Source organism: Vicugna pacos, chromosome 14 (assembly GCF_048564905.1).
Source record: "Vicugna pacos chromosome 14, VicPac4, whole genome shotgun sequence".
Taxonomy (NCBI): Eukaryota; Metazoa; Chordata; class Mammalia; order Artiodactyla; family Camelidae; genus Vicugna; species Vicugna pacos.
In genome coordinates this window covers 16,703,981-16,713,142 of record NC_133000.1, presented here as the reverse complement: position 1 = coordinate 16,713,142, position 9,162 = coordinate 16,703,981, and the positions used below count along the sequence as shown (strand labels likewise).

Genomic DNA, 9,162 nt, shown 5'->3' with positions numbered 1-9,162 from the left:
AAGTTTCTCTTTGTCATTGGTGAGTCCTCTAAAATGTACTATCACATCAACTACCAAACAGTCTTTACAGGGTGATTGTTTCTTTGACAAAGTTTATTATGTGAGTATCTTTCTAGAGCCGGCCTTTAGAAATGCTTAACTGTTTCTTTAGCATCATAAGCCCCAAGAATCTCTGTTTCTGATCTTTTGTAAATGTCACTTCAGGGCGAAATAAAATAATGACACAAGCAGCTTCTTAACAGATAGCATATGAGAGTGCAGGACTACAAAAGTTTAACAGTCAAACTAGAAAAATGAATTTCATAAAGCTTTAATAATGGGATAGTATCCTTTGACTCCCAAATACTGTAGTTTTATCATAGTTACAAAAAATGAGAAAAGATTAACCCTTTCTTATAAAGATATTTTAACCCTGTTCACCTTTCTAAGACTTTTTTTTGTGCACATTAATGGAAGACCAATTGTGGCTGCTCTTTATGAAGGTACATATAGGAACAGTCATCCCTACAGTAGGTACCAGGACGTAAAATTTGGTGAAGAACCCCAACATCTTTTGCCAAAATTGTGTTGTGAGCTATAGCAAGTGATCATGTAAGAAGAGATCAAAATAAGACAACATCCTTTGCTTATATTATAATGCATGTCCTGTAATTTTTTAAATTCAAATTTTATTCTATTGTGGTAAAAATCACTTAACATGAGATCTATCCTCTTAACAAATGTTTTAGTGTACAATATGTTATTGTTGACCATAGGTACAGTGTTGTACAGTAGATCTCTTGTACTTGAAATTCTTGATATTTTTGATGCAGGAAAACAGATGTGGGGCATGAGGAGGGCTGTGTCCCAGGTCTCGATTGAGCCCCTGGGACGTGCCCTGCCAAGTGTGGGTCCTTGATTTCGGGCAGGAAAGAGTTAAAGATCGAGCCAGAGTTGAGTGAAGGTAGATTTATTCAGAGAGACATTGAAAAGCAAGAGAAAGGCCACGAGGTGTGGGGGTTGGGCGCTCAGATTAAAAGCAGGTACACACTCCATAGAGTGTGGGCTGTCTCTGAAAAGGGAGAGAGAAGGGCGGCTACAAGGCGCTATGTTGCTCGTTTTTATGGGCTTGGTGGCTTCATATGCTAATAAGTGGAAGGACCAGTCTAAGTAGCCTGGGGAGGGGGCTAGGATTCCCAGGAAGTTGGTCATTTACCACTCTTTGACCTTTTGTGGCTAGCCTTGGTACTGCCATGGCGCCTGTGGGCGTGTTAATCACCATGTTAATATGTTACAATGGGAGCATAATGAAGCTCAAGATCTACTAGAAGCTAAATCTCTCCTCATCCTGAGCCTCAAGGCCTACTGGGGGTTGAGTCTTTCACCATTTTGCTGTTAATTGCTGTAGCATTCCTTGAACGGCTGTGCCCTGCCCCCTTCCAGTCTCATTTTGATCTCTTCAAGTAAATAACTACTCCTCACACTTTGGCTAAAGTTTCACCTCCTCCAAGTGACTCATTTCACTGTAATATTTCAATTTGCTCACCCCACCCCATCCCATGTGCTTCCTTCACAAGATTTTTTAAAAATTCTGTTTATTTGTTGTGAGTTAAAGCCAATTCACTAGAAATTGGTCACAATGCACAATCTTACTACACAGCAGTCCTTAATGAGTAGCTTGTGCTGATGTGTTTATGCCCCAAAGTGAATTTTTACATCTAGCTATGTCACGTGTGCTCACATGCTGAGATTCATTAGAAATTTGTGGTTCTTTGTAATTCCCCGTTTATATTCCTCATTCACTGTTCTATCTGCTTATGATACATCAGGATCAATCAAACAACTATTTGTCACGTTGTCTTATAGGGAGGCAAATTCAACGGAACTCAAAATATTATTCAGGCTGTCACACTGACTTGGGCTCCGACAACCACCACCCTGAACATGCAAAGCAACCATGTGGACCACAACAAGGAGAAGAAAACCTTTTCTGATCACTCTCCCACCTTTAAATTAATGCATTTTATTTTTTAGAATTTTTCGATTTACAGAAAAGCAGAAGGTACACAGACTTTCCATATACCCTATCTCTCCGCTCCCCACCTGCCCACACCCTACCCACAGTTTCCTCTGTTATTAACATCCTGCATCAGTGTGTTGTGTATGTGTTGTAAAGAACCAATGTGGATAACCAAATTCTATCTTTCACATTAGATTACTATGCCTTATAGTTGTATGCGTTTTGACAAATGCATAGTGTCATGTATTACATAGAATAGTTTCACTGTCTTATGATCCTCTGAGCTTCCCTATTCATCCCTCCTGGCCCTAAACCCCCAACTACCACTTAGCTCTTTAGCTTTGCCTTCTCTGGAATGTCATATATTTGGGATCATACAGTATGTAGCCTTTTCAGACAGACATCTTTCACTTAGCAATATGCATTTGAGATTCCTCCATGTCTCTCTGTGGCTTCAGAGCTCATTTGTTTTTATTATAGTTTATGGATGTACTTCAGTTTGCTTATCCTTTCACCCACTGAAGGATGTCTTGGTTGCTTCCAATTGGAGGCCATTATAAACCTATTATAAACATTCATATACACCTTTTTATGGGGACATATGTTTTCAACTCAGTTGCCTAAATACCTAGAAGCACAATTGCTGTATCTAAGATTATGCTTACCTTTATAAGAAACTGCCAAGCCATCTTGGTGACTGTACCATTTTGCAGTCCCACGAGCAGTGAGTGAAATTTCCTGTTGTTCCACATCCTTACCAGCATTTGGTGTTATCACTCTTGTATTTTAGTCATTCTAATAGGTGTGTAGTGGTATCTCATTATTATTTTAATTTGCAATTCCCTAATGACATATGATGACATATGATGTTGAGTATCTTTTCATATGCTTATTTCCCTCCTGTATATCTTTTTTGGTGTGTGGTCTGTTCAGATAACTTGTCCATTTTTAAATCAGATTATTTGATTTTCTTCTTCTTGAGTTTTAAGTATTCTTTGTATACTTTTGATACAGGTCCTTTATCAGATATGTGTTTTGTTAATATTGTCTCTCAGTTCATGTTTTTTGTCTTCACTCTCTGAACAGTGCCTTTAACGGAGCAGAAATTTTAAAACTTGATGAAGTTCAACTTATCAATTTAATTACTCCATGGATCATGCTTTTGGTGTTGTATCTAAAAAGTCGTTGGCAAACTCAAGATAACCTAGATTTTCTCCTATGCTATCTTACAGATGTTTTTTAGTTTTGCCTGTGCTGCATTTTGAGCTATTTTTTATAAATTAAAAGAATACTTTTTTCTTTTGGCATTTGGACTTCCAGCTGTTTCAGCACCATTTGTTGGAAAGACTAGCCTTTCTCCGTTGAACTAGCTTTGCTCCTTTGTCAAAGATCAGTTGATCACATTTACATGGATTTATTTCAGGGTCCTCTGTTCTGCTCCATTGGTACGGCTGTCTGTTCCTTCACCAGGGACTTTTGGCATACAAGACCATACTGTCCTGATTGCTGGGGTTTCATGGTAAGTGTTCAAGTCCCATAGTGTCAGTCCTCTGACTTTGCTTCTCTTTAATACTGTGTTGGGTTTTAGGGGTTTTGCCCTTCACATAAACTTTAGAATTAGTTTGTCAGTATCCACCAAATAACTTGCTTAGATTATGATTGAGACTGTGTTGAATCTATAGATCAATTTGGATAAAACTGACATCTTAAAATTATTGAATTTCCTATCCACAAATATGGAATAACTCTTTACTTATTTGGATCTTTGATTTCTATTATCAGTATTTAGAGATTTGCCATGTTGATTTTTTTTTTATGTGTTTTGTTAGATTTATACCAAAGTGTTTTTTTCTGGTACTAATGGAAATGGTGTTGTGTTTTTAATTTCAAATTTGAATTGTTCTTTGCTGGTTTATAGGAAAGAAATTGTGTTTTGTCTCTTAATCTTGTGTCCTGCAAAGTTGCTGTAATTATTATTAGTTCCAGGATTTTTTGGTGAGTTTTTCAGATATTTTACATAGACAATCATTTAATCTGCAAACAAAGACAATTTTATTTCTTGATTTCCAAGCTGTGTACCTTTTCTTTTCTTATCACATCTGGCCGCATTAATTAGCATTTCTGGTATAATGTTGAAATGTGCCATTTTCTTGTTTCCCATTTTAAGATCTAGTATCTCATCATTAAATAATGATGGCAGCTATTTTTATAGATATTCTTTATCAAATTGAGGAAGTTCTCTTCTTAGTTTGCTGAGAGTTTTATCCTGAAGCTGTGTTGTCAAATGCCTTTTCTGCATCTATTAATAACATTCTATGGTTGTTTTTCTTTAGCCTGTTTTTTTCTCAACATTTTTTATTGAGTTATAGTCATTTTACAATGTTGTGTCAAATTCCAGCATAGAGCACGATTTTTCAGTTATACACGAACATACATATATTCATTGTCACATTTTTTTTGCTGTGAGCTACCACAAGATCCTGTATATATTTCCCTACACTATACAGTATAATCTTGTTTATCTATTCTACATATGCCTGTCAGTATCTACAAATTTTGAACTCCCAGTCTATCCCTTCCCACCCTCCTCCCCTTTGGCAACCACAAGTTTGTATTCTGTGTCTATGAGTCTGTTTCTGTTTTGTATTTATGTTCTTTTTTTTTTTTTTTTAGATTCCACATAAGAGCGATCTCACATGGTATTTTTCTTTCTTTTTCTGGCTTATTTCACTTAGAATGACATTCTCCAGGAACATCCACGTTGCTGCAAATGGCGTTATATTGTCGGTTTTTGTGGCTGAATAGTATTACATTGTATAAATATACCACCTCTTCTTTATCCAGTCATCTGTTGATGTTTCCATGTCTTAGCTATTGTAAATAGTGCTGCTATGAACATAGGGGTGCAGGTGTCATTTTGAAGTAGGGTTCCTTCTGGATATATGCCCTGGAGCAGGATTCCTGGGTCATATGGTAAGTCTATTCCTAGTCTTTTGAGGAATCTCCATACTGTTTTCCACCGTGGCTGCACCAAACTGCATTCCCACCAGCAGTGAAGGAGGGTTCCTTTTTCTTCACAGCCTCTCCAGCATTTGTCATTTGTAGACTTCTGAATGATTCTTTAGCCTGTTGATGTGATGGTTTGCGTTAACTGATTTTCAATTGTTGAACCAGCATTGCATACCTGGAATAAATCCTACTTGGTCATGATGACTAATTCTTTTTATACCTATTTTTGGATTCAATTTACTGATTTTTCCTGAGGATTTTTACATCTGTGTTCATGATGGATTTTGGTCTGTAATTTCCCTTTCTTGAAATGGCTTTATCTGATATTGGTGTTTGGGTAACGCTGGCCTCATAAAATGAGTTAGGAAATGTTTTCTCTGCTTTAATTTTCTGAAAGAGATTGTAGACAGTGTGTATCATTTCTTATTTAAATGTGTGTTAGAATTCTTGGTGAAAGTTTCTGGTCCTGGTGCTTTCTGTTTTGACAGATTATTAATTACTGATTCACTATCTTTAATAGATAGAGGCTTCTGTAGATTATATTCCTTCCATCTAACACTGCTAGGTTGTGTCTTTTATGGAATAGGTCTGTCTCACCTAAATTATCAAATTTGTGGGCATAGAGTTGCTCATAATTTTCCTTTATTATCTTCTTAATGTCCATAGGATCAGTAGCAGTCGTATCTCTTTCATTTCAGATGTTAGTAATTTGTGTCTGCTCTCTTTTTTACTTGGCTGTCTTCCTGAGAATGTGTCAATTCTACTGGTCTTTTCGAAGAACCAGCTTTTGGTTTCATTGATTTTCTCTATCATTTTCTTGTTTTCAAGTTCCACTGATTTTTATTCTAATTATTATTGTTTCTTTTCTTCTGAATAATTTGGATTTAATCTGCTTTTATTTTTCTTGTTTCCTAAGGTAGGCAGCTATTATTGTTGAATTCAGAATTTCTTCATTTTTAATACAAGCATTCGTTGCTGTAAATTTCCCCTTAACCAGCATTTTTGCTGCATCCCACATGTTTTGACAAGTTGTATTTTCATTTAGTTCAAAATATTTTTATATTTCTGTATTTCATTCTTTTGTATTAACTTTTGTGTTATTTAGAAATGTATTGTCCAATCTCCAAATATTTTGGAATTTTCCAGCTTTTTTCTGTTGTTGATTTCTGTCTTAATTCCATTGTGCTCTAAGAATATATGTTGCATAATTTTTATTCATTTAAGTTTGTTAAGGTGTGCTACATGGCCCAGAATGTGGTCTGTCTTGGTGAATATTTCTTGTACACTTGGGCAGAATGTGTGTTCTGCTGTTGTTTTCATGAAGTAGTCCGTAAAGACCAAAGAGATCCAGTTAATTGCTGTTGCTGTATTCAACTCAACTGTATTCTTACTTATTTTGTGCCTTCCAGATTTGTCAATTACTGATAGAGAGCTGTTGAAATCTTCATCTATATTAGCGGATGTGTCTGTTTATCCTTCCAGTTTTATTAGTTTTGCCTCATGTATTTTGACACTCTGCTCTTAGGAGATACACATTAAGCATTGTTACGTATTCTTGGAAATTTGATGCCTTTATTATTATGCATTGACCCTTTGTATTTCTGATAGTTTCCCTTACTTTGAAGTCTGCTTTGTCTGAAATTAATATAGCTACTCCAGCTTTCTTTGGATAAGTATTAAGGTGGTATAGTTCTCTCCATTTCTTTACTTTTAATCTGTCTATATCTTTGTATTTAAAGTGGATTTCTTGAAGACAGCATGTAGTTGGATCTTGGTTTTTTGTTTTTTTAAATTTTTCTCCTCTGACAGTTATTGTCTTTTAGTTGGTATATTTAGACCATTCACATTTAAAGTGATTATTGATATAACTGGATTAATAGATACCATATGTGTAACTGTTTTCTGTTGATTGTCCTTGTTCTTAGCTTTTCGTTTGTTTCCTTTCAATTTTTCCTGCCTTCTCTAGTTCTAATTGAGCATTTTATGTAATTCCATTGTCCCTCCTTGCTTCACATATCAATTATACCTCTTTATAACGCTAGTTTTAGTGCTTGGTGTAGAATTCACTCCACTATGTCTTTAACTCATAATCAGAATCTTAAATGTAAGAGCTAAAACTATAAAACTCCTAGAACAAAACATAGGGATAAATGTTCATAATCTTGTATTTGGCAGTGATTTCTTTGCTATGACATCAAGAGCATAAACAACAAAAGAAAAAATAGATAAATTGAACTTCATCGAAATTAAAAACTTCTGTGAATCAAAGGATGCTATCAACGAAGTAAAAAGACAACCCACAGAATGAGGGAAAATATCTGCTACTATGTCTGATAAAGGCCTAGTATCTGTAACGTGTAAGTTCTTACAGCTTAACAACAAAGAGACAAACACCCCAATTAAAAATGGCAAAAGACATGAAAAGAAATATTAAAAAACGGGCCTTTGAGCAATTACAGAGCACATTCTTCAAGAACATCCATAAAAAATTACAAAAATGTATCTTCTCTTAGTAATCCTACATTAGCGAGCCTAGCACATTTAGAAAACAAGGTACAATAGCCCTGCCCCTCACCCCCGTCTATACTGTTGCCCTCTGCAGTTTCAGTTACCTGTGCTCAAAGTTAGTCTGAGGATATTAAATGGAAAATCCTAGAAATAAGTAATTCAATGAGTTTTAAATTGCGTGCTGTTCTGAGTAGCCTGATGAAATCTCGAGCCTTCCTGCTCTGTTCTCCGGGACATGAGTCATCCCTTTGTCCTGTGTGTCCCACCCGTTAGTCACGTAGTAGCCATCTCAGTTATCAGGTCGACTGTTGGGGTATCATAGTGCTTGTGTTCCAGTAACCCTTATTTTACTTAATAATGGCTCCAAAGTGCAAGAGTAGTGATGCTGGCGATTTGAATATTCTCTCACTGTGCCTATTTCATCAATTAAACTTTATCGAGGTATGTATATATAGGGGGAAAAAAACATACTGTATATAGAGGTCAGTATTATCCATGGTTTCAAGCATCCACTGGGGGTCTTGGAGCATATCCTCTGTGGATAAGGCAGCACTGCTTTATAGGCAAACTCTCTCTTCCATACTGACCTCCCTTGTCATTACTTCCCAGTGTCTTTTCTAAGCTCTGGAATTCAGTTATCCCAAAACCATGCCCTTAAATCAGAATCTCCATACTCTCAATTTAGTTGAGAGATAATGGGTTTAATTGCAAGATTTTTAGCAAGATAAAAACTCCTTAGCCATCACTCAGCATGAACATCTTAAATATTGTAATAGGATTGTCTTCATAGAACCCAAAAGGCCATAGTGCTATTAATCACCTAAACCCCTATTTGGTGCAGGACCTTTATATTTTCCTCTAAGGAATCAGTGAGTCAAAACAAATGGAATTTCTGCAGTATTTCTAAATTACCGTAGACTATCTTATCCTAAAACCAGGGCAAGGATAATTATAATAATGTTAATTCTAGCAGCAACTACTAATCATGTAACAGCTTAAGCACTTGCTAGGTGTCTGATGTTTTTGCAAGTGATAATAATAATATTTGTCTATAGTTATGAAATTCCTAACAATATTCTCAGTGCTTTATATGTATTATTTCATTTCATCCTGAAAAACCTTATAAGGTATGTATTATGGGTTTTCCAATTTCTACAGAAGAGGGAAATAGAAGCTCAGAAAAATTTAAGAAACTTACCCAATGTTTCAAAACAAAAAAGTGGCATCACGGTGATTTAAACTAAGATCTCTGAGTTGAGTCCAAGCTGTTAACCCTATCACACCTATTCTTCCTGCTGCTATATCTTCACTGCCTTGTACATAATAATTACTCAATGTATATTCGTTGACTGTCTTATTGAATGTATAATTGGCCAACAAAGTTTCTAATTACTCTGCTACCATGTTGATGATAATAAAGTGAAGCCGTGAGAGCAAATTGTAGCTTCCAGGTAAGTTCTTTACCCATTTGCTCTCATATGCACAGCTACCAGCGCTGATCTACTTCTGGCTCATAAGTAGTCTGATTCTATGCCCCAAAGAATCAATGGGGAAGATATTTACTTTTAACCCTAAAACTTTAGAAGTATTTCAACAACCTTTATTCAATCGTTTTGTGGACATCTGGAAGAGGCAATATTTAAATA

At 35.8% G+C, this 9,162-nt stretch overlaps 1 long non-coding RNA gene across 1 annotated transcript in view; it reads left to right on the top strand.

Annotated features, from left to right (window-relative positions):
- Window positions 1-3,450: 3,450 nt before the first annotated feature.
- Window positions 3,451-9,162, top strand: part of LOC140701124 (uncharacterized) — a 243,754-nt gene continuing 238,042 nt past the window's right edge. The window contains exon 1 of the long non-coding RNA XR_012079997.1: window positions 3,451-3,518. This is a non-coding gene — a long non-coding RNA (uncharacterized lncRNA). The remainder of the gene's footprint in view (window positions 3,519-9,162) is intronic.